Raw genomic sequence first — 26,223 nt, 5'->3', positions numbered from 1 at the left:
TCTTTCTTTTTGCCCTTGGTCCGTCCTCTCCTGTCTAGCGGGTGGCTGGTCCTATTTATAGGGGCCCTGGTCCTCTTCCCAAATATCGAGCGGGAAGGGAGCCAACAATGGCGGGCTAATTTGAAGGGGGACAGCTAGTACTAGCTATCCTGACAAAAGTAGTCTTCGCCTGCGCAAAGCTCTGGTGATGACGCCGTCTTGGGCTCCACGGTGACCTCCGTCTCGTAGTCCTCCTGGTATTGGTCTCATTGCACCGAAATGGCAACCTTTGCCTGATGCCTCGGTACTCTGCGGCTGCATTTGCCCCCCTTGCACCAAAGAGGGAAGGAGGACACTGCGCGGGCTGGCACCCGCCTGGCGCCCTCGGTCGTCATGGCTTGCGTCACGGGCACCTCGTGAGGTACCCCGCCTTGATCTCTCTGCCTCCTCGTGAGCCAACCTGACGAGGCCGTGCCTGAGGAAGCTCCGCGTCGTCCGCCCCGCGAGGCTTAGCCCCTCGCGAGGGTCTCGGGTTGGGGTTAGTGAAGATGGGCCACGCTGGGCCCCCTTTTGAGCCACGCCGCAGGCAGGCAAGTCTGGGGACCCCCGTTCCCAGAACGCCGACAGTAGCCCCCAGGCCCAAGGCGCGCCCGGACTTGGTTGTGCAGGGAGGCGGAAGGGCAAGGGCGAAGCGCCGCGGGCCCTAACAGCCTGCGGCCTTGGGCGCCGCGTGGCGGCTAATTGGACGTGGGCGGCACTATTCCCCCACGCCCTCCTTATTTTGCTCCATGCTAGGCGGACCCGTAGTTGTACACAGCCGTTCCCCTTTTTGGTTGCTCGTGCGCCCTCTGTCCTTCCTCCGCTCGAACTCCGGTTTCTATTCTCAACTCAATCTTGAACCTTCCTTCCCCCCTTCCCCTCGCCATGGCTCCGACGAAGAAGGGAAGAGGGAAGAAATCCGTGTCTCTGCCTTGCCCGCCGCCGTTGGCGGCCCCCGCCGAGGGCTTGGGCAAGGTCAGGTTGGCCCTGGCCACCATCTTCAATGAATGCGGGAGGACGACGGCCTGGCCCGCGTCCCACTTCTCCATCAATAGGATAGCCACCGAGGTCCCGTATTTTGCCGACGCCCTGTGGGTAGGTCTGGTTCCTCCTTTTTCTGATTTCTTCAATGCCGTGCTTTCCCATTATCAGATCCACATGATGCATCTGGGTCCTGAATCCATCACTCTCCTTTCGGTCTCCGCCTTTGTTTGCGAGGCTATGATGGGCATCCTTCCTTCGGTTGCCTTGTTGCGCCACTTCTTCTTGCTGCGCCTTGTTGACCCTACCCAATGTTGGGCGTGTGTGAGCTTCGTTGCAGCGCCTGAGACAGTGGCCTCTGGGATTGACTTCAAGCTCCCTCCGCCCGCGGCTGGGTTCCGCGAGCGGTGGCTGTATGTGGATGCTGGGGTGCCCAACCCCCTGCTGTCGGAGCCAACTTCACCTGCTGTCCCCAATTCGGGCTGGGGCCAGGAGACGCTTGAGAGCCCCCGGCTCGTGTTCGTCTGGCACCGCTTCGCGTTCTTGTGGTCGCTTGGCGCGACAACGCCCAAGGTGGTGAAGGAGTTCCTGCTACGCCGCGTTGCTCCTCTCCAGCATCACTCCCGCCGTATGTGGGCCTTCAGCGGGCGCGATGATCGTATGAGGCTCCAGGAAGAGGACCTGACGCCTGAAGTGCTGAGGACGACGCTCTTGACCCTGACGGGGGACCCCAACCCTGGCAGTATCCAGCAGGGAGGGGCCTTGATGTACCTCTGCCACAGCGGGGGCGATTTCGTGAGGCAGATGCCTATCTTCGATGAGTGGGGGTCATGCCCCGCCGGCCTTCAAGGGCCACACGAGAACCCAGTGGTGGTGACTGCCCTTCCAGTCGGCCAAGGCAACTCTTCCTCAAGTGGCGCAGCAGGGAGGCACGAGGCGGCAGAGGCTGAGGGGGCTCTCGGCAGGGTGACAGCACTGGGCGAGGCTCATGAGGAAGCAGTTATCGGGGGCCGTGTCGCCGAGGCTGAGGGTGACAAGCAGCTGCCCTCCGTTCCTACGATCGAGGCCACTGAGGCTCCGGCGGCTTCTCTTGGTGAGGCGATTGGCGGCGCACGTCAGGCAGGCGCCCCTGATGCAGATTGCCTTGACGCTCCATCTTCGTCGCTGGTTGATCCCTGCACCCGACTCTTAGGCCGCTTCCGCGTGGACTTTGAGGCCCTCCGGAAGAGAAGGGAGGCCCTGGGCGACGATTACCCTTGTCGCCTGCTGAAGCGCAGGAAGTACTTCGCCACTGGCGAGTAAGCCTTCTCCTTTCCCAGCTCCCGATCCTTCTGTTGCTCTTACTGACCATTGCTCCGCAGGCCCCTTCCAGCCGAGCTTGCGGAGACGGCTGAGGAGCCATCCCCCTTGGCCTCGCCCCCTCCACCGTCCTCAAGCGCTCGAAATAGTGGAGCCCTTGTGGTGAGGGCGATCGACGAGGCAAGCTGTCCCGAGGCGTATTGTGGCCCCGCGCGCCTCGCGATCCTTCGCGGGGCCTTCTCGTGGCATAACCAGCCTGCCGTGGGCTTCTCGCTTGGTCGTGGACTGCGATTGGCTGAGGCGCTTCCTGTGCTCTTCACCTGGCGACGGGCTGGCCCCAGGCCGCGCTTCTGACGTGGCGTGCCGGGCCGTCGCGAGGGTGCCAGCCCCCAGCCCAGAGGGGGAGTGCTGACTCGCGTCCCCCGGCGCTTGCTTGGGGCTGATGGTGGTGTGGAAGACGTGCTTGAGCGCGCTCGGGAGCGTCGCGCCCTTCACCAAGGATTCCTTCGGAGGGCGGCTGACGCGGTAAGCCTGCTTGGAGAGGAGCTTGCCGATGAAGACGCGCGCCTTGAGGCCGAGGGCCTGCGCCTGGCTGCAGAGAGGCGCGAGCTGGAGGGCGCCGTCGCCCTCGCGCGCTGTCAGCGCGATCTTGATGACGCAGAGGCCAAGGCATCGCTGGTGGCCTCTCGGGAGGCGCGATCTTGGGCCGCCGAGGAGGCTCGGGAGGCTGACCGGTGGAGAACGGCGGCGGAGGAGCGGGCTCGGGAGCTCATGGCCTGGTGCAACTCGCTGGAGGAGCAGGTGGAGCTGTGCGGGGCAGCCCTCACGTCGATGAAGGTGGCCTCCGGCGACTCAGTAGAGCTCCAGAAGCATGAGGAGGCGCTGACGCTGGAAGCCGCCAAATGTACCCGTGAGTACGAGCGCCTGGAGACGAGGGAGCGCTTGGTGACGCAGGCGGAGGATGATGTTGCTGCACAGGAAGCCCGCGTCCTGGAGGAGGTCGGACGTCGAGTGGCGATGGCGCATTTGAACCTCGAGCACGAGTTCGAGGAGAAGCTGGGGTTGATCCGGGCCGAAGCTGAAGGCAGGACTACTGCCTTGAGGGCCAAGCTGGAGGAGGCGACACAGCGGGCCGACGCTTTCCGGGCCGCTCTTGAGGTGTCGCAAGGTGAGTTAACCGCCTCCCAGGCCGAGGTGCTCCTTCTCCGCCAGCGGGTGGAGGAGGCTGAGGTCGTCGCGGGCCAGAATGCGGACGAGATCCGTCAGCGGCGGACCCTGGAGCATGAGCACGGCCCCATGCTTGCCACGCTCCGAGAGAGAGCCAACGCAGCCTTGGGCAACATCTGCGAGGCGGCTGTTGGCGAGCCGCATGCAGTCAACTATGCTGGCAATCTTCAGATCTTCACTGACGTGGTGACGCAGCTGGAGGTGCGGTCGGTCAGGGCTGACAGGTTGGTGGAGGAGAGGAGCCGCGCCCTGCTTGGGCGCGCCTTTTCTCGCGTCTTCAGCCACCTCCGGAACATGGATCCCCACTTTGATTTTGACGCCGCCATCGCCCCAGTCCCCCAGGCCGTCCGAGGCGACCTGGCGCACTGGGTGGAAGACAATGTGGAGGCTCTTATCAGGGCCTTCGCTTCGGACAACGACGACGCGATCGTGGCGGCCGTTGAGGGCGGCGTGGTGAACGGCCCTGACGCCGCTGACGGCGACGCGAACAGTGATGGAGGGTTCAGCGACGCCAGCAACGGCTCGGGTGGAGCTCCTGAGAACGCATTGGGGGATTCATCCGACTGATTGTGCATCGCTCCTACTTCCTTACCCTGCATGAATAGAACTCAGGTTTCGGCCTGATTGCAGGGAGAGCATTTTGAAGGGGGAGCCCCTTATGTAAACTTGTGTTCATCGTATTAGTAGACGCGACATTGCCCATGCGCCCGCGCCAAGTGGTTGGCCCAAGTGACGCACTGGTCGGGCAGTTTACCTTTGTCCCGTGCTGGCCCTGAGGCAGCCTGTGGGAGGTTGTGGTGTCTTGAGTGTTCCCTGACTGGGTTCGTAGGATCTGCTGTAAAACACCCTCCTGAGAGGTCACGTCTGCGGCAGTCTGGGCTGCGCGCAAGCTAGGCCCGTCCCGGCTCGTGAGGGGCTCGCGAGGGGAGGTAGCTGAGGCGAAGCGGTAACCAAAACGCGAGAAATTGCTCGAACGAGACTAAGCACCCCTTCCCCAAACACACGCAAATTTCAAATTCGAATCCAACTTGAATCCAGCGGGGGAAAGCGACAACCAAAGGGAAGAGCACTGAAAGAAAACAAAAGGCCGCGTCTAGCACCTAGTCTAGTCTTGGATGTCTTCTCACCAGCGCGGAGCTAAGTGCTGCCACTGGGCGTCGAAGGTAGCCCCAGGGCCAGAGGCCGGCACCCCTGAGACTCCGGGGCGTGTACAGCCCCACTCATTATTACGTGAGAGTGTCACGGGGCAGCGAGCTTCACAGGCACTGGGCCTTCTTCACAGGTACTGGCCTTGCTTCATATCGCCAGATGAGGGCCCCGCCTTGCGCCACACTCTAGTGCCATCAACGACGACCGGAAACCAGGACGCCGCCGATGGGGTAGAGCGGTTGCCAGCGGTTCCCCCGACGACCACGGGTCCTCCGCCGGGGGCAGGCTCTGAGGCACCTCCCCAGCGGAGATCCTACCTCCTGAGAACACCTTGCTCCGAACGCCGCGGTGGTGATGTCGGATCCCGGCCCCTCTCCTGCAGCCCCCTGCGCCCTCCTCCCAAGGGGCAGGAGACTGTGGGAGCGGGGCAGCCGCTCGCTGTGGTGACCTGCACCTCCTGCGATCCATGGTTAGCGTATACCTGCTCCTGAAGAATTAGCAGTACCCGATAATCGTTGCCCCTAGCGCGGCCAGTAGGACCGTCCTGGGGCTCCCGGAAAGGCTCAGCTTCTGGCGCCTCATCCCCCCAGCCTGGGCTGAGGAGCGAGCCTTGTTCGCTCTCGTGTGGGTGTCCTTGGTCCATCATGAGGGGCACGTATTCCTCCGGCGCCGTCATCCCAAATGCCACGCCGTAATGCCCCGCATGCCACGCGGTCCTGCCTGACACGCCCACCGTGGGGTGGCAGCGTGGCCGCCCACTAGGGCTGCGGGTCGCATCGAGTCCTTCTTCTTCGCAGACCAGGAGCGGGGGCAGCGCCGCCGCCAGTCCAGCACTGACAGCTTCGCTGGCGTCGGAGTAGCCTTGGATCCCGCGGTTGCGCGCGGAGCCCCCGCGCGGGCCGCCCTGGGCTTGAGATGGGAGCTGGGTGGAGAAGGGGTGAGCCCCCGAGGCGGCGAAGCCCAGGAGCTCTGCCACTCGCTCCAGCAGCACATCGTGGCCGCCCTCCAGCAGCATGCACTGCGGTAGCTCTCGGGCCACTGTGAGCGCGGCCCTCGAGTTCGCCTGCTCCCTGCGACTGTACGTCGTCGTGGTCGCGGCGTGATTGGAGGCCCTTGCTGCCGACCGCGCCTGCCGCAGCGTGAGAGCTGTCGAAGCCTGTCCGCGTCGCCTGCGGCCCGCAGCGCCCTGCGGACCGCGAGCTGCCTGGGGCACGGGGTCGCCCGAGGCAAGCGGCTCTGCGCAGGCGAGCCACGCCGCCCACGGATCTGGGTTGCCCGCCTGGTCACCGGACATGGTGATGACGACGCGACGGGGCGCGAAGCGGTAGAAGGTGGACTCCGGCGCACCCCTACCTGGCATGCCAAATGTCGGATTTCGGGTTCCGGCAGACCCTTGAGGTTCGAACACTGGGGTGCGCGCGGAGCTTTCGTCTCCTACCTACCTGCACCCCTCCGCCTTGCTAGGATCTAAACTAAGGAAAGAACAACACAAGAGACAAAGGGTTTATACTGGTTCGGGCCACCATTGTGGTGTAATACCCTACTCCAGTGTGTGGTGTGGTGGATTCCTCTTGGGCTGATGATGATGAACAATACAAGGAAGAACAGCCTCACGAGGGTCTGTTCTTGGCTGGGGCGATGAACTGCTGGGAGGAGCTCAGTCGCCCTTCTCTCTCTCTCTCTCTTTCTTTTTGCCCTTGGTCCGTCCTCTCCTGTCTAGTGGGTGGCTGGTCCTATTTATCGGGGCCCTGGTCCTCTTCCCAAATATCGAGCGGGAAGGGAGCCAACAATGGTGGGCTAATTAGAAGGGGGACAGCTAGTACTAGCTATCCTGACAAAAGTAGTCTTCGCCTGCGCAAAGCTCTGGTGATGACGCCGTCTTAGGCTCCACGGTGACCTCCGTCTTATAGTCCTCCTGGTCTTGGTCTCGTTGCACCGAAATGGCAACCTTTGCCTGATGCCTCGGTACTCCGCGGCTGCGCTTGCCCCCCTTGCACCATAGAGGGAAGGAGGACACTGCGCGGGCTGGCACCCGCCTGGCGCCCTCAGTCGTCATGGCTTGCGTCACGGGCACCTCGTGAGGTACCCCGCCTTGATCTCTCCGCCTCCTTGTGAGCCAGCCTGACAAGGCCGTGCCTGAGGAAGCTCCACGTCGTCCGCCCCGCGAGGCTTGGCCCCTCGCGAGGGTCTTGGGTTTGTGTTGGTGAAGATGGGCCGCGCTGGGCCCCCTTTTGAGCCACGCCGCAGGCCGCAGGCAGGCAAGTCTAGGGACCCCCGTTCCCAGAACGCCGACAGCGACAGTAGGTATTTCCCCCAGTTATGAAACCAAGGTATTGAACCAGTAGGAGAACTAAGCAACAGAACATAAACAACACCTGCACACAAAACAACAACACCTCGCAACCCGACGTGTTAAAGGGGTTGTCAATCCCTTCCGGGGTACGGCACAAGAAATTGCGTGTTGACGGGAGAAAGTTGTAATAGACTGAAATAATAGATCACAAATAAAATAAAGTGTAGCAAAGTATTTTTGGATTTTTGGTTTAATAGATCTGAATAAAAATGCAAAGGAAAAGTAGATCGCAAGGCAAATATATGAGAAAGAAGACCCGAGGGGCGTAGGTTTCACTAGTTGATTCTCTCGAGAAAAATAGCAAACGATGGGAAAACAAATTACTGTTGGGAAATTGATAGAACTTTAAATAATTATGAAAATATACAGGCAATGATCATTACATAGGCATCACGTCCAAGATTAGTAGACCGACTCCTGCCTGCATCTACTACTATTACTCCACACATCGACCGCTATCCAGCATGCATCTAGTGTATTAAGTTCATGGAGAAATGGAGTAATGCAATAAGAACATTGACATGATGTAGACAAGATCCGTTTATCTTAGGAGGTAGATATAGATCTCGTATTTCTATCCTTAGTAGCAACGATACATACGTGTCAGTTCCCTTTCTGTCACTGGGATCAAGCACCGTAAGATCGAACCCACTACCGGGCACCTCTTCCCATTGCAAGATAAATAGATCAAGTTGGCCAAACAAAACCCAAATGTCAGAGAAGAAATATGAGGCTAAAAGATATCACGCATAAAAGAGATCAAAGAAACTCAAATAATTTCATGGATACAAAAAGATATGACTGATCATAAACTCAAAGTTCATCAGATCCCAACAAACACACTGCAAAAGAGTTACATCATATGGATCTCCAAGAGACCATTGTATTGAGAATAAAGAGAGAGAGATGAAGCCATCTAGCTACTAACATTGGACCCGAAGGTCTACAAAGAAATACTCACGCATCATCAGAAACGCACCAATGGAGGTGGTGAACCCCATCCGAGATGGTGTCTAGATTGGATCTGGTGATTCTGGACTCTGCGGCGGCTGGATGAATATTTCGCCGACTCCTCTAGGGTTCTGGTATTTTTGGGGTATTTATAGAGCAAAGAGGTGGTCCAGGGGCACCCGAGGTGGGCACAACCCATCAGGGCGCGCCTGGGCCTCCTGGGGCACCCTAGTGGGTTGTGCCCCCCTCGGGGCACCCCCAGGTGCAACCAGGGCCCATTGCCTTCCTTCTGGTCCATAAAAAATCTCCTTAAAGTTTCGTGGCATTTGGACTCCGTTTGATATTGATTTTCTACGATGTAAAAAACATGGAAAAACAGCAATTGGCACTTGGCACTATATCAATAGGTTAGTAGCAAAAAATTATACAAAATGACTATAAAATGATTATAAAACATCCAAGATTGATAATAAAACAGCATGGAACAATCAAAAATTATAGATACGCTGGAGACGTATCAGCATCCCCAAGCTTAACTCCTACTCGTCCTCAAGTAGGTAAGTGATATAAACATAATTTTTGATGTGGAGTGTTGTTCATCAAGTCATATCATATTCTGTTCTTTACAGCATGGACATTTGGACTTTTATGTGATTCAAAGCAATAGTCTAGTTTTTACATAATAATTTAGATGCTCAAGCATATCAACAAGCAACCATGTCTTTCAAAATATCAATGCTAAAACAAGTTATCCATAGCCCATCATGCTCAAACATTGATCCATTCATGAAACACACTCGAATATTAACTACACCCAATACTTGAGCACGATCATATTGCCTCCTAGTTGGTGCTTTTATATTTTATGGGAGAAGATGGAGACTCGTATTTCAAAATATAAAAATTGCATGGACTAAAAGAAAGTCCCTTCGGAGAGGGAAGTAGGGATTTGTAGAGGTGCCAGAGCTTAAAGCGAAAAATTAGAGATAAAAACATTTTGGGAGGTGTATCCATCCCACCAACGAAAATGACTTAGAGTTCCCAATACTTCCCATGCATAGATATATCATAGGCGGTTCCCAAACAGAAAATAAAGTTTATTCCTTTTTCCACCATAACTTTCACTTTCCATGGCGAACCGTATCCACGGGTGCCCTCCATACCAACACTTTCCAAGGAATTTATTATTTGACAACATAAAGTAAATTCATTTCTTTTTTTGCATTTCGAGACTGGGCATCCCTAATACCTTCGCCTTACTCTCATGCAATGACAAGTGAATAAACACTCATCTTGAGAATAACACATCTAGCATGGAAAATATTAGCCACCCCTCACCGCTCCGTGAGCGAAACAAACACACAAAAGAGAAGTTTATTTTGAAAATTAGAGATGACACATGCAAATTTTCTTAGAACGGCAAAATAATACCGCATATAGGTAGATATAGTGGACTCATGTGGCAAACTCGTTTAAAGGATTTTGGATGCACAAGTAGAGGTCATACTTAGTGAAAAATGAAGGCTAGCAAAAATATTGAGAAGCGACCAACCAAGAAATGAATAATCTCATAAGAAAGCATTAAGCATAATTAACACCAAATAATGCACCACAAGTAGGATATAATTTTCATTGCATGATTATTGACTTTCGTGCATGCATAGGGAATCACAAACCTTAACACAAATATTCTTACTAGAGCACAATTACTCATCAACATAACTCACATATCACATCATCATATCTCAAAACTATTACTAAGAATCAAGTTTAATTTGTTCAATGATCTTCATGACATTTTATTTTACTTTATCCCTCTTGGATATATATCACTTTGGGACTAATTTTCATGTGTTGCTTTTCATAAGCTCAAGCAAATATAAGTGAAGATCATGAGCATAACAAATTTTCTTTCTCTCAAAATAATTTAAGTGAAGCAAGAGAGAATTTCATCAAAATTTTACTAACTCTCAAACAAATCTAAGTGAAGCAAGAGAGCATTTCTTCAAAAACACTAAGCACACCGTGCTCAAAAAGATATAAGTGAAGCACTAGAGCAAGTCCTAGCTCATAAAAAATTTAACTGAAGCATAGAGAGCAATTCTAACAAGTCATGACATAATTTTGGCTCTCTCAAATAGGTGTCTCCAGCAAGGATTGTTAACTTAAAACACAAAATAAAACAAGCAAAGACGCATATCATACAAGACACTCCAAGCAAAACACATATCATGTGACGAATAAAAATATAGTCTCGAGTAAAATACCGATAGTTGTTGGAAGAAAGCGGGGATAACCCAAGACTTGAAAACTTCAATCACACAAAACTCAACAAAGCCTTCGTGAGATCCATTAGTATAAGAATAATAAATCACTACTATAAGTGTTGTATCAAACTAACTCATGTTTTGTTTTTGTATTATATCGGCTGTATTCCAACTTTTCTATGGAAAAAACTCATCAAAGAAAACCATAGAGCCATCAAAATAAGCACACAATACAAAGAAAACAGAATCTGTTAAAATAGAACAGTTTGTAGCAATCTAATTATTTCGAATACTTATGTAACTCAAAAAGCTCTAAAAAATTAGGACGACCTAAGAAATTTGTATATATATCTACTGCAAGTGGAATGGGTATTTTATCGCTCTCTGGTAAAAAATGAAAATTAATTTCGTGAGCATAAAAGATTCTGTTTTTTAGCAAGATCAAACAACTATTACCCAAGAAGATCCTAAAGTCTTTACTTGTCACAAACACTAATTAAAACATAAAAACACAATCATAACAGTAGAATAATTGTGATAACACTCAAGAACAGAAATCAAAAAGCAAAAATAAATTTTATTCATTGGGTTGCCTCACAACAAGCGCTATAGTTTTACGCCCTTAGCTAGGCATAAAGCATGGATCTAAGGTTTTTCATCTTTGTCCAACTCTTCAATCAAACACTTAGAATCCCTCAAAGATTTAGCATAAAGATTTCCAATAACAACACTCCTAGGAATAAATCCAAATATTTCATTCTTGCAAAAAGGATCTCTTATCACTTCAACAAAATCAGGGTGGATACTAATCATCTTATGATCTCCTTTATTGCTATCACTAGAAGTTGCACCGTTGTTTCTGGATCTCCTACTCTTTATGAGAGTTTCCTCAATAATTTTAGTGGTAGTAAAAGTCATGCTTAGATTACTAAAGATTTCTTCCAATTTATCAATCCGACACGGACTTTCTTCTATTCTTTCATGGATCAAGGTACCCCTCTCTTTTAACAACTTAAAAATATCGCCTGCTTTTGACCCAAGATTAGTAGCAAAATTATGCATCTTTTTATGTATAATTTCCATATGATCTTCGGTGAGCATTTTATTTTCAATAGCATCTAGTCATTCCATAACATGCTCAAGAGTCAAAATTGTTTCATTAACCATAAGAGGTGGTGAGCCCAGTAAATTTCCCATACCATTAAGAGCATCAAAAGGAGGACTCATTAAGATATTTCCACCGATAATAGTATCAAGGACAAATCTATACCAAGTGGTGATGCCAACTGTCAGATTTCGGGTTTCGGCAGACCCTTGAGGTTCAAACACTGGGGTGCGCGCGGATATTTCGCCTTCTACCTACCTGCACCCCTCCGCCTTGCTAAGATCTAAGCTATGGAAAGAACAACACAAATGACACAGGGTTTATACTGGTTCGGGCCACCGTTGTGGTGTAATACCCTACTCCAGTGTGTGGTGTGGTGGATTGCCTCTTGGGCTGGCGATGATGAACAATACAAGGAAGAACAGCCTCGCGAGGGTCTGCTCTTGGCTGGGGCGATGAACTGCTGGGAGGAGTTCAGTCACCCTTCTCTCTCTCTCTCTTCTCTTTTTCTCGTCCTTCGCCCCCCTTGTTCTGTGGGTGGTTGGTCCTATTTATAGAGGCCCTGGTCCTCTTCCCAAATATCGAGCGGGAAGGGAGCCAACAATGGCGGGCTAATTTGAAGGGGGACAACTAGTACTAGCTAACCTGACAAAAGTAGTCTTCGCCTGCACAAAGCTCTGGTGGTGACGCCGTCTTGGGCTCCACATTGACCTCCGTCTTGCAGTCCTCCTGGTCTTGGTCTTGTTGCACCGAAATGGCAACCTTTGCCTGATGCCTCGGTACTCCGCGGCTGCGCTTGCTCCCTTTGCACCAAAGAGGAAAGGAGGACGCTGCGCGGGCTGGCACCCACCTGGCGCCTTCGGTCGTCATGGCTTGCGTCACGGGCACCTCGTGAGGTACCTCGCCTTGATCTCTCCGCCTCCTCGTGAGCCAGCCTGATGAGGCCGTGCCTGAGGAAGCTCCGCATCGTCCGCCCCGTGGGGCTTGGCCCCCCGCGAGGGTCTTGGGTCTATGTTGGTGAAGATGGGCCGTGCTGGGCCCCCCTTTGAGCCACGCCGCAGGCCGCAGGTAGGCATGTCTGGGGACCCCCGTTCCCAGAACGCCGACAGTGGCCCCCGGGCCCAAGGTGCGCCCGGACTTGGCTGTGCAGGGAGGCGGAAGGACGAGGGCGAAGCGCCGCGGGCCCTAACAGCCTGCGGCCTTGGGCGCCGCGTGGCGGTTGATTGGACGTGGGCGGCACTGCTCCCCCACGCCCCCTGATTTTGCGCCATGCTAGGCGGACTCGTAGTTGTACACAGACGCTCCCCCTTCTGTCGCTCGAGCGCCCTCTGTCCTTCCTCCGCTTGAACTCCAGCTTCTGTTCTCGACCCAATCTCGAACCTTCCCCCCTTTTTTTCCCATCGCCATGGCTCCGACGAAGAAGGGCGAGGGAAGAAACCCGTGCCTCCGCCCGGTCCGCTGCCGTTGGCGGCCCCCGCCGAGGGCTTAGGCAAGGTCAGCTCGGCTCTAGCCACTATCTTCAACGTATGCGGGAGGACGACGGCCTGGCCCGCGCCCCACTCCTCCATCGACAGGATAGTCACCGAGGTCCCGTATTTCGCCGACGCCCTATGGGCGGGTCTGGTTCCACCCTTTTCTGATTTCTTCAATGCTGTGCTTTCCCACTATCAGATCCACATGATGCATCTGGGTCCTGAATCCATCACCCTCCTTTCGGTCTTCGCCTTTGTTCGCAAGGCCATGATGGGCATCCTTCCTTTGGTTGCCTTGCTGCGCCACTTCTTCTCTTCGCGCCTTGTCGACCCTACCCAATGCTGGGTGTGCGCGAGCTTCGTTGCTGCGTCTGAGACTACGGCCTCTGGGATTGACTTCAAGCTCCCCCCACCCGCGGCTGGGTTCCGCGAGTGGTGGCTGTATGTGGATGCAGGGGTGCCCAGCCCCCTGCTATCGAAGCCAACCCTGCCTGCTGTTCCCAATTCGGGCTGGGGCCAGAAGACGCTTGAGAGCCCCCGGCTCGTCTTCGTCTGGCACCGCTTTGCGTTCTTGAGGTCGCTTGGCGTTACAGCGCCCAAGGTGGTGAAGGAGTTCCTGCTACGCCGCGTTGCTCCTCTCCAACACCACTCCCCCCGAATGTGGGCCTTCAGCAGGAGCGATGATCGTATGAGGCTCCAGGAAGAGGACCTAACTCCTGAAGTGCTGAGGATAGCGCTCTTGACCCTAACTGGGGACCCCAACCCTGGCAGCATCCAGCAGGGAGGGGCCTTGCTGTACCTCTACCAGAGCAGGGGCGATTTTGTGAAGCAGATGCCTATCTTTGATGAGTGGGGGTCGCGCCCCGCCGGCCTCCAGGGGCCTCGCCAGAACCCAGTGGTGGTGACCGCCCTTCCAGTCGGCCAAGGCGGCTCTTCCTCGAGCGGCAGAGCAGGAAGGCATGAGGCGCCAGAGGCCGAGGGGGCTCCCGGCGAGGTGACGGCACCAGGCGATGCTCATGAGGGAGCGGCTCTCGGGGGCGGTGCTGCTGAGGGTGACGAGCAGCTACCCTCAATGCTTGCGACTGAGGCCCCTAAGGCTCCGGCTGCTTCCCTTGGGGAGGCGATTGGCAGCGCGCATCAGGCAGGCGCCCTTGACGCAAATCACCTTGACGCTCCGTCTTCATCGCAGGTTGATCCCTGCGCCCAACTCTTGGGCCGCTTTCGCGTGGACTTTGAGGCCCTCCAGAAGAGAAGGGAGGCCCTGGGCGACGATTACCCTTGTTGTCTGCTGAAGCGTAGGAAGAACTTCGCCACTGATGAGTAAGCCTTCTCCTTTCCCAGCTCCCGATCCTTCTGTTGCTTTTACTGACCCTTGCTCCGCAGGCCCCTTCCAGCCGAGCTCGTGGAGACGGCTGATGTGCCGTCCCCCTCGGCTTTGCCCCCTCCATCGCCCTCAAGCGCCCCGAGCAGCAGAGCCCTTGTGGTGAGGGCGATCGAAGAGGCGGACCGTCCCGAGGAGCATCGTGGCCCTGCGCACCTCGCGATCCTCTTCCACAGGCCTTCTCATGGCATAGTCAGCCTGTCGTGGGCTTCCCGTCTGGTCGTGGACTGTGATTGGCTGAAGTGTTCCCTGCGCTCTTCACCTGGGGACGGGCTGGCCCCTGGCCGGGCTTCTGGCGCGGCATGCCCGACCGTCGCGAGGGTGCCAGCCCCCAGCCCGGAGAGGGGGTGCTGATTCGTGGCCCCCAACGCTTTCTTGGGGCAGATGGTGGCGTGGAAGACGTGCTCGAGCGCGCTCTGGAGCGTCGCGCCCTCTGCCAAGGATTCCTTTGAAGGGCGGCTGACGCGGTAAGCCTGCTTGGTGAGCAGCTTGCTGACGAAGACGCGCGCCTTGAGGCCGAGGGCCTATGCCTGGCTGCAGAGAGGCACGAGCTGGAGGGCGCCATCGCCCTTGCGCGCCGTCAGCGCGATCTTGACGACGCAGAGGCCAAGGTGTCGCTGGTGGCCTCTTGGGAGGCTCGATCTTGGGCCGCTGAGGAGGCCCGGTAAGCTGACCGGCGGCGAACGGCGGCGGAGGAGCAGGCTCGGGAGCTCCTGGCCTGGTGCCACTCACTGGAGGAGCAGGTGGAGCTGCGCGAGGCAGCCCTCCCGTCGATGAAGGTGGCCTCTGGCGACTCAGCAGAGCTCCAGAAGCATGAGGAGGCGCTGACGCTGGAAGCCGCCAAACGTACCCGCGAGTAAAAGCGTCTGGAGACGAGGGAGCGCTTGGTGACACAGGCGGAGGATGATGTCGCCGCACAGGAAGCCCGTGTCTTGGAGGAGGTCGGACGTCAAGTGGCGATGGCGCATTTGAACCACGAGCACGAGTTCGAGGAGAAGCCGGGGTTGATCCGGGCCGAGGCTGAAGGCAGGACTGCTGCCTTGAGAGCCAAGCTGGAGGGGGCGACATGACGGGCCGATGCTTTCCGGGCCGCCCTTGAGGTGGCGCAAGGTGATTTAACCACCTCCCAGGCCGAGGTGCTCCTTCTTCGCTAGCGGGTGGAGGAGGCTGAGGCCGTCGCATGCCAGAATGCGGATGAGATACGTCAGCGGCGGATCCTGGAGCATGAGCACGGCCCCATGCTCACCACGCTCCGGGAGAGAGGCAACACAGCCTTGGGCAACATCTGCGAGGCGGCTGTTGGCGAGCCGCATGCAGTCAACTACACCGGCAATCTTCAGTTCTTCACTGACATGGTGACGCAGCTGGAGGCGCGGTCGGTCAGGGCTGATAGGTTGGTGGAGGAGAGGAGCCGCGCCCTGCTTGGGCGTGCCTTTTCTCATGTCTTCAGCCATCTCCGGAACATGGATCCCCACTTCGATTTCGACGCCGCCATCGCCCCAGTCCCCCAGGCCGTCCGAGGCGACCTGGCGCACTGGGTGGAAGACAATGTGGATGCTCTTATCAGGGCCTTCGCTTCAGACAACGACGGCGTGATCGTGGCCACCGACGAGGGCGGTGCAGTGCATGGCCTTGACGCTGCTGGCAGCGACGCGGACAACGATGGCGAGTTCAGCGACGCCAGCAGTGGCTCGGGTGGTGCTCCTGAGGACGCATTGGGGGATTTATCCGACTGATTGTGCATCATTCCTACTTCCTTGCCCTTGGTCTCGTGCTGTCCCTGAGGCAGCCTGTGGGAGGTTGTGGTGTCTCGAGTGTTCTCTGATCGGATCCGTAGGACCTGCAGCAAAACACCCTCCTGAGAGGATGCGGCGGCGGCAGTCTGGGCTGCGCGCAAGCTAGGCCTGACCCGGCTCGCGAGGGGCTCACGAGGGGAGGCAGCTGAGGCGAAGCGGTAACCAAAACGCGAGAAATTGCTCGAACGAGACTAAGCACCCCTTCCCCGAACACACGCAAATCTCAAATTCGAATCCAACTTGAATCCAGCGGGGGAAAGCGACAACCAAAGGGAAAAGCAACGAAAGAAGACAAAAGGCCGCGTCCGGCACCTAATCTAGTCTTGGACGTCTTCTCACCAGCGCGGAGCTAAGTGCTGCCACTGGGCATGGGAGGGAGCCCCAGGGTCTGAGGCCGGCACCCCTGAGACTCCGGGGCGTGTACAGCCCCACTCGTTATTACGTGAGAGTGTCACGGGGCGGCGAGCTTCACAGGCACTGGGCCTTCTTCACAGGTACTGGCCTTGCTTCATATCACCATATGAGGGCCCCGCCTTGCGCCACACTCTAGTGCCATCAACGATGACCGGAAACCAGGACGCCGCCGATGGGGTAGAGCGGTCGCCAGCGGTTCCCCCGACGACCACGGGTCCTCCGCCAGGGGCAGGCCCTGAGGCACCTCCCCAGCAGAGGGCCTACCTCCTGAGAACACCTTGCTCCGAACGCCGCGGTGGTGATGTCGGATCCCGGCCCCTCTCCTGCAGCCCCCTGCGCCCTTCTCCCGAGGGGTAGGAGACTGTGGGAGTGGGTCAGCTGCTCGCTGTGGCGACCTGCACTCCTGCGATCCATGGTTAGCGTATGCCTGCTCCTGAAGAATTAGCGGTACCCGATAATCGTTGCCTCCAGCGTGGCCAGTGGGACCGTCCTGGGGCTCCTGGAAAGGCTCAGCTGCTAGTGCCTCGTCCCCCCCAACTTGGGCTGAGGAGCGAGCCTTGTTCGCCCTCGCGAGGGTGTCCTTGGTGCACGTATTCCTCCGGCGCCATCATCCCGAAGGCCACGCCGTAGTGCTCCGCGTGCCACGCGGTCCTGCCTGATGCGCCCACCGTCGGGTGGCAGCGCGGCTGTCCACCGGGGCCGCGGGTCGCATCGGGTCCTTCTTCTTCATGGACCGGGAGCGGGGGCAGCACCGCCGCCGGTCCGGTGCTGACAGCTTCACTGGCGTTGGAGTAGCCTTGGAGCCCGCGGGCGCGCGCGGAGCCCCCACGCGGGCCCCCCTGGGCTTGAGATGGGAGCTGGGTGCAGAAGGGGTGAGCCCCCGAGGCGGCGAAGCCCAGGAGCTCTGTCACCCGCTCCAGCAGCACATCGCGGCCGCCCTCCAGCAGCCTGCACTGCAGCACCTCTCGGGCCACCGTGAGCGCGGCCCTCGAGTTCGCCTGCTCCCGGCGGGTGTACGGTGTTGTGGTCGCGGCGTGATTGGAGGCCCTTGCTGCCGACCGCGCCTACCTCGGTGTGAGAGCTGTTGAAGCCTGTCCGCGTTGCCCGCGGCCCGCAGCGCCCTGTGGACCGCGAGCTGCCTGGGGCACGGGGTCGCCCGAGGCGAGCGGCTCTGCGTGGGCAGGCCACGTCGCCCATGGATCTAGGTTGCCCGCCTGGTCGCCGGACATGGTGATGACAACGCGACGGGGCATGAAGCAGTAGAAGGTGGATTCCGGCGCACCCCTACCTGGCGCGCCAAATGTCGGATTTCGGGTTTCGGCAGACCCTTGAGGTTCGAACACTGGGGTGCGCGCGGATATTTCGCCTTCTACCTACCTGCACCCCTCCGCCTCGCTAAGATCTAAGCTATGGAAAGAACAACATGAATGACACAGGGTTTATACTGGTTCGGGCCACCGTTGTGGTGTAATACCCTACTCCAGTGTGTGGTGTGGTGGATTGCCTCTTGGGCTGGCGATGATGAACAATACAAGGAAGAACAGCCTCGCGAGGGTCTGCTCTTGGCTGGGGCGATGAACTGCTGGGAGGAGTTCAGTCACCCTTCTCTCTCTCTCTTCTCTTTTTCTCGTCCTTCGTCCCCCTTGTTCTGTGGGTGGTTGGTCCTATTTATAGAGGCCCTGGTCCTCTTCCCAAATATCGAGCGGGAAGGGAGCCAACAATGGCGGGCTAATTTGAAGGGGGACAACTAGTACTAGCTATCCTGACAAAAGTAGTCTTCGCCTGCACAAAGCTCTGGTGGTGACGCCGTCTTGGGCTCCACAATGACCTCCGTCTTTCAGTCCTCCTGGTCTTGGTCTGGTTGCACCGAAATGGCAACCTTTGCCTGATGCCTCGGTACTCCGCGGCTGCGCTTGCTCCCTTTGCACCAAAGAGGAAAGGAGGACGCTGCGCGGGCTGGCACCCGCCTGGCACCTTCGGTCGTCATGGCTTGCGTCACGGGCACCTCGTGAGGTACCTTGCCTTGATCTCTCCGCCTCCTCGCGAGCCAGCCTGATGAGGCCGTGCCTGAGGAAGCTTCGCATCGTCCGCCCCGCGGGGCTTGGCCCCCCGCGAGGGTCTTGGGTCTGTGTTGGTGAAGATGGGCCGTGCTGGGGCCCCCTTTGAGCCACGCCGCATGCCGCAGGCAGGCAAGTCTGGGGAACCCCGTTCCCAGAACGCCGACACCAACATAAAAACAACGCAGAAGCACACCGGTAGATTGCTTACAGATAGCTCTATTATGAGCTTTGGAAATACAATACCAAGCATCTTTTAAACTTTCTCCTCCCCTTTGTTTAAAGTTGAGAACCTTGTTCTCAGGAGTACAAGCAATAGAGGAGGAATTATCCATAACGAATAACAAGATCTCACACACAAACAGATCTGGCAAAAAACGGCGAACGGATAAAGAGAGGGGGATAAAACCGCAAATTTTTGTGAAGTGGGGAAGAGGAAAACGAGAGGCAAATGGCAAATAATGTAAATAGCAAGGAGATGAGATTTGTGATTAGGAACCTGGTTATGTTGAAGATCCTCCCCGGCAACGGCGCCAGAAATTCTCCTTGATGGTAGCTGGAACTACGTCGGTATTTCCCTGAAGAGGGAGGGATGATGTAGCACAGCGACGGTATGTATTTCCCTCTGTTAGGAAACCAAGGAATCGAACCAGTAGGAGAACCAAGCAACACAACGTAAACAACACCTGCACACAAACAACAACACCTCGCAACCGACATGTTAAAGGGGCTGTCAATCCCTTTCGGGGTAGGGCAGGAGAAGTTGCATGTTGACGGGAGAGAGTTGTAATAGATTGAAATAATAGATCGCAAATGAAATAAAGTGCAGCAAAGTATTTTTGGATTTTTGGTTTAATAGATCTGAATAAAAATGCAAATAGAAAGAAGATCGCAAGGCAAATATATGAGAAAGAAGACTCGGGGGCCGTAGGTTTCACTAGTGGCTTCTCTCGAGAAAAATAGCAAATGGTGGGTAAAAAAATTATTGTTGGGCAATTGATAGAACTTCAAATAATTATGACGATATCCAGGCAATGTTCATTACATAGGCATCACGTCCAAGATTAGTAGACCGACTCCTACCCGCTTCTACTACTATTACTCCACACATCGACCGCTATCCAGCATGCTTCTAGTGTATTAAGTTCATGGAAAAACAGAGTAATTCAATAAGAACAATGACATGATGTATGTCGGAGTAAATGACCATGGGTAGCTTCATCGGTCTCCCTTGGTATTTCAAGACATAGGGGCCGGCTGCGCCCATCAAGCATCAAAGACAAAGGACCGCCTTCTCGGGGCCGGCTGGTCCTAACGGCCGGCTGCAAGAAGGCGGCAGAGTCCAGATGGCGGCAACGGGATGGGCCGACTCCTAGCAGGAGGCTCCTCACTCCCTCAAAGTTAGAACCTCATTATGATGACAAGACGGGGTGTGGCTACAGTGCATCCTGCCACCCCCCAATCCAGGGCCGAGCGTGGCTATAGTGCTGCATAGCGGGTGGACATCCCCCGCCCGGCGCTGCACTGTAGTCACGCCACCCGTTACATCATCTTGGCAGAGGAGGCCATGCTCCCATGATGATCTGTCAGTACGACCCACAGGCGGTGGGCCCTACCTGTTCACGCGAGGCCGGAAGGCGCCGTGCCCTGACGAGTCGGCGCGGGGGAGGCCGACTCCTAGCAGGCGGCCCCCCTCCTCCCTTGGAGTCTGTGCGCCATTAACCCGATAAGTTGGGGTGTGGCTATAGTGAACGCTCGCCAGACGGCGAACTGTAACCACGCTTCCCCTACAAAGCATATATCATCAGTGGCACGGCTACAGTGCTAAGCAGCTGGCAAGACCCGCGAGCGGCGGACACAGCCTGTCGGCCAAGTACAAGGCAGCCAGCGGGACCCATCAAGCGGCGGGCCCAGGCAGCCGGCGGAGAAGCCGGCGACTAGAGACACTAACGGCCGGGTCCCACACCCGATCGAATACCATTGTCCCCCTAGGGGTAGGCCTATATAAACCCCCCAGGGCACCCATGCAAAGATTTCAGAACCTTAGTAGTTCCACACACACATATAGAGAGGGGAAGAGAAGCTAGCCTTGCTCATCTTCCTCCTCTAGCAAAACAGCTCAAGGAGCAACGTTGTAGTCACCATTGTTGAGATAGTGATCATGCAGAGACCCCGCAGAGTAGGACCAGGGGCGTTGTCTCCTAGGAGAGCCCCGAACCTGGGTAAGATCTGCCATCTTATGCGTTCTCACTCACTCCCGCCTCTAGAACCCGGCGACGTCCTCCTGGCCCTCTCCAAGATAAGCCATCCCTTGGCATATGTCACACCACAACCTCGACATTTGGCACCCACCATGGGGCAAGGTGCGCCATCATACGGAAACACATTCTGGATGGGAACCCTCTTCCTTACCAGCGAACGCAGCTAGCCCGGCGCGCCGGATGGCGTCTGCGTCGACACGCTGCACAGCGCAGAAGCTGCTTGCGCTGCGAGCGCCCTTGCTGACCTCGTCAGTGAGATCCGTCTCTCCGATGAGCCGACACCTGGCGTGGGAGCAGCCTGCTCTGAAAACTGACTCGTCGAGCTCCTTGGCAAGGTCAACATCGCCAACGAGCCTGCCTGTTGGCTCTACCGATCCGATGCTTGTCAACTTCGATGTGGCGTCCCCCAATTCCATCCCCGCCAATGTGGTGATCATCGATGGCCCGCTCGCTCCTGCGATCAGCGACGCCGGCACCAGCACCGTCATGGAGGTGTTGGTCATCGGTCATGATGGAGCTTTTGGTGGAGTCCGCCAGGACCCGCTCCTGCGATCAGAGACGCTAGAGGCCTGCCGCGTCGTACTCGTCGAGAGCGCCAAAAAGTTTACCTCCATGAGACGCCTCACTGAGGCTTACCAGCGTGAGATCGACCGTGCTATATGCGGTTTGCCGGCTGCCGGCAAGCCCAACCGGATGGGCACCATTCGGCAATGGGGCGCGGTCATCGCCAGCATGGGGGGGGGGGGTTGTCCGCCCTGTTTACGCCACGCCTTTGGAGAATTTGTGTGCTGCCCAGGAAGCAGCAGATGAACTAGATCACCTGGACGGTGACGAGCGACGCTGCATGACAGAGCGCGTTTAGCAGCTCCTCGACACGGCTGCCACACAGCAAGAAGCCGGCCGCTGCGTGGAGGAACTCGGCCTGCATGCGGAGACCCCCCCCCCCCCCCCCCCCCCCCCCCCCCCCCCCCGCTGAGAACACGGTACAACCTCCCAGACGCCGACAGACGGCACCCGCGGCCGAAGGAACCCGGAGCCGGACACGCATCACCATCGAGCGCGACCAAGACGACCGCCCTCGAGCAGTTGAACATTGCGGTGAACGCCTGCCTCCTCCATGCCGGGAGAGGCGTGTTTCCCCGCCGACTATTGATCACTCAACTCTCGACGACCGGCTAGGCTGTCGTGAGGGAATCGTAGAAAATGACGCCCGCCACTGGATCGACCGCTTAGCTCGGTCCCTCGCGCTTGAAGAAGAAGATGCGATCGGCCCGTCTTGTTTCGGCCCCCGCGTTCGCAATGAGCCCTTCCCCAAAGGGTTCTCGCTCCCTCGAGACACTCCTAAGTACAATGGCTCCGCGAAGCCAGAAGATTGGTTGGTTGACTACTCCACCGCCGTCAGCATAGCAAACGACAACAAGCGTGTTGCCATGAAATATGTTCCCCTCATGCTCCAGGGAACAGCCCGGACATGGTTGAACAGTCTCAATCCTTACAATGTCAACAGTTGGGTATACTTCACCGAGGTTTTGATCCGCAACTTCGCCAGCACCTACAAGTGGCCGCCCAAGCCTCGCGAGCTCTCTTTGTGTGTCCAAGGCCCAACCGATTCCACCCGCGACTACTTGACGGGGTGGGCTGAACTGCCCAACTCCTGTGAAGGGGTGCACGAGGTGCAAGCCATAGAATACTTCACTACCGAGTGCTGAGAGGTCACCCTACTCAAGCATCGACTTCTTCGCGACAAGCCAGCTACGCTCGACGAATTGCTAATCATAGCAGACAAGTACGCCACTACCGACTCCTCCATGAAGTCAGAGCTTCGAGTGGATGCGTCTGGAAAAGTACTCCCTCCAGCTCCCCAGACGCCAGCTGGTGATAACAGTCGCCGCCAGCACTAGAATGACAACAAGTGCAAGGCCCCGGAGCCGGCTTCAACCAGCCAGTAGGTGGCAAGAGTTGAAGATCAATAGCCAAAGGGTCAGCACGGCCCCAAACGTCAGAAGGGTGGTACGCCTGCTTGGCTGCCCGCCTTCTCCTATGAGAAAACCCTCGATGCTCCCTGCAAGTTCCACAACGGCGCGAAGCCATCCAACCACACCACTCGGAAGTGCCACTGGCTAACCCGAATCTCCAAGGGCGAAGGACTGCTGCCTCCTCCGCCTGCTGGCCAGCCAGCACCGCCTCCTCCGCAATAGCCGGCCCACCCAGTTGCCGCCATCCAAGATGAATTCCCCGAAGAACATGGAGCCTGCATCGTCTTCACCATTGTGGCTGACGATAGGCGCAGTCGATGCCAGCAGCAGCATGAGGTCAATGCTGTCACTTCAGAAGCCCCGATAATTTATGCACTGGTCTGAGAAGCCCATCAGCTGGAGCCGTGCAAATCACCCGGAAGTAATGCCTTCTCCAGGTTCCTATGCCTTGGTGATAACAGTCGACACCAGCACTAGAATGACAACAAGTGCAAGGCCCCACAGCTGACTTCCACCAGCCGGCAGGTGGCAAGAGTTGAAGATCAACAGCTACGGGGTCAGCCCGGACCCAAGCGTCAGAAGGGCAGCACGCCTGCTTGGCTGCCTGCCTTCTCTTATGAGCAAACCCTCGATCCTCCCTGCAAGTTCCACAATGGCGCGAAGCCGTCCAACCACACCACCCGGATGTGCCACTGGCTAACCCGAATCTCCAAGGGCGAAGGACTGCTGCCTCCTCCTCCTACTGGCCAGCCGGCACCGCCTCCTCCACAACAGCCGGCCCGCCAGTTGCCGCCGTCCAAGATGAATTTGTCGTGTTTCGGGTTCCGGCAGACCCTTGAGGTTCGAACACTGGGGTGCGCGTGGAGATTTCGCCCCCTACCTACCTGCACCCCTCCGCCTCGCTAAGATCTAAGCAATGGAAAGAACAACATGAATGACACAGGGTTTATACTGGTTTGGGCCACCGTTGTGGTGTAATACCCTACTCCAGTGTGTGGTGTGGTGGATTGCCTCTTGGGCTGATGATGATGAACAATACAAGGAAGAACAGCCTCGCGAGGGTCTGCTCTTGGCTGGGGCGATGAACTGCGGGGAGGAGTTCAGTCACCCTCCTCTCTCTCTCTTTCCTTCTCTTGTCCTTTTTCTCTTCCCTCGTCCCCCCTTTCGTTCTGAGGGTGGTTGGTCCGACTTATAGAGGCCCTGGTCCTCTTCCCAAATATCGAGCGGGAAGGGAGCCAACAATGGCGGGCTAATTTGAAGGGGCACAACTAGTACCAACTATCCTGACAAAAGTAGTCTTCGCCTGCATAAAGCTCTGGTGGTGACGCCGTCTTGGGCTCCACAATGACCTCCGTCTTGCAGTCCTCCTGGTCTTGGTCTTGTTGCACCAAAATGGCAACCTTTGCCTGATGCCTCGGTACTCCGCGACTGCGCTTGTTCCCTTTGCACCAAAGAGGAAAGGAGGACGCTGCGCGGGCTGGCACCCGCCTGGCGCCTTTGGTCGTCATGGCTTGCGTCACGGGCACCTCGTGAGGTACCCCGCCTTGATCTCTCCGCCTCCTCGCGAGCCAGCCTGATGAGGCCGTGCCTGAGGAAGCTCCGCGCCGTCCGCGCCGCGAGGCTTGGCCCCTCGCGAGGGTCTTGGGTCTGTGTTGGTGAAGATGGGCCGTGTTGGCCCCCCCCTTTGAGCCACGCCGCAGGCCGCGGGCAAGCAAGTCTGGGGACCCCCATTCCCAGAACACCGACAGTAGCCCCCGGGCCCAAGGCGCTCCCGGACTTGGCCGTGCAGGGAGGCAGAAGGGCAAGAGCGAAGCGCCACGGGCCCTAATAGCCTGCGGCCTTGGGCGCCGCGTGGCGGTTGATTGGACGTGAGCGCCTTAGCAACTGTGCGAGTTGATAAAGGAGCGGCATCTGCCTAGGCTTTGCTTTTTTGCTTTCTCCGGTTGCTGCTCAGATCCCCTTTCTTGCGCCTCTCCTTCCTTCCTCCAAAGTTTCCAGATCTACTTCGACCGCATGACCTAGGAAGCCATGGCGCCTCGTCAGCCCCCGGCCGTAGCTTGGTACTCGTCTGCCCTGGACTCGTCGAACGTGTCGGAGGCGAGCCTTGCCCGGTTGCGTCGGATGGCGGCGGCCCAGGGCATCGATGGGGCGAAGGTGTTCAAAGCCGGCTCCGCCACCCCTGAGGGTCAAGGGAGCACCTTCTATCCGTTCTTCGTAAGTGCCATTGCTGCTAGCCTGGTGCCTCCCTTCTCCGAGTTCTTCTTCTCTGTCCTCCGCCATTACAGGCTACAGTCTCTGCATCTCCACCCCAACTCCGTCCTTCTCCTGGCAATCTTCGCCTATTACTGCGAGGCTCACGTAGGGGTGCAGCCCTCAGTGGCCTTGCTGCGCCACTACTTCTACCTCCGGACCTCTCGCGGTCCTGCTTCCGCGTGCGCGAGCTTCATCGCGTACGGCGGCGCCATTGCCATCTCGAACCCCGGGAAAAGGATTGAGGGCTTCAGGAGCAAGTGGGTCTTGGCGGATGATGGGCGCATTCACCCTCGGCTGATCTTGCCCACAGAGCAGCCCACGAGCTCCAGCGATTGGGGTCGAGCGGAGCTCGCGGACCCCCGCGTGAAGCTGGTGTTGGAGAAGATGGATGCGGATCTGAGGCCGGCCAACATGGCGGCAGCGAAGCTGACCAACACGTCACTGCTGAGGGAATTCCTGGAGCACCAGCTGGCTCCGCTTTGGCTGTACTCACCCCCGATGTGGAGGCCCCATCCGAGCCCCGTGGCCTTGGCCGACGGAGATCTGGGTGCGGTCCTCCAATATCTGGTCAGGGGCGATGTGGCGAGGTTGGAAGGTGCTCCTATGCCCTTGTTCCTCCGCGACGACTGGGAGCAGGTAGTGAAGTCCATGCCCATCTTCAACGGGGATGGGCCCGTGCCCATGGAAACTCCCGAGGAACCGGTGGACGTGCCCTCCGACGACTCCAGCGAAGAGGAGGAAGGAGGGGAGCGGGAAAGAGGGCCTGACTCCGAGGCGACTGACGGAGAATCGAGGGCTCCTCTCCCCCGGCGCAGGTCCCGCGTTCTCCGCCTCTCTTCGAGCGATGACGACGAGGATGACGACGAGGATGACGACGAGCAGGACGGCGGGAGCTTGCCCCCGATCCCGAAGAAGGACAGGACCGGGCTGATCTCCCGCGGGTCTGCCCCGGCCCTGAGGCGTACCACACCTTCTGCTTCCAAGCTTCCCGAGGTTGACCCTTCCAGCCGGCTTTCAGGCTTCAAATTTGGCCGGAGGCCGCTCGAGCTCACTGGCGACGACCCGTAAGCGTTTGATTCTTGTCTTTATCTTATTCTGCTTCTGAGGCTTGACGTCCGCATCTCTTGGACAGGCTGGCGCCCGCAGCAAAGAAGTCGAAGGGGGCTCCTGAGGTCCCATCCGTGGCAGCGCCTCTGCCCGCGAAGGAGGGTGACCGCGACGCACGAGCTTCTCCTGCCCGATCGTCCTTGCGAGGACTGGCTG

This window comes from Triticum urartu, chromosome 2, assembly GCF_003073215.2.
Source record: "Triticum urartu cultivar G1812 chromosome 2, Tu2.1, whole genome shotgun sequence".
NCBI lineage: Eukaryota > Viridiplantae > Streptophyta > Magnoliopsida > Poales > Poaceae > Triticum > Triticum urartu.
This window is presented reverse-complemented; position numbering follows the sequence as displayed.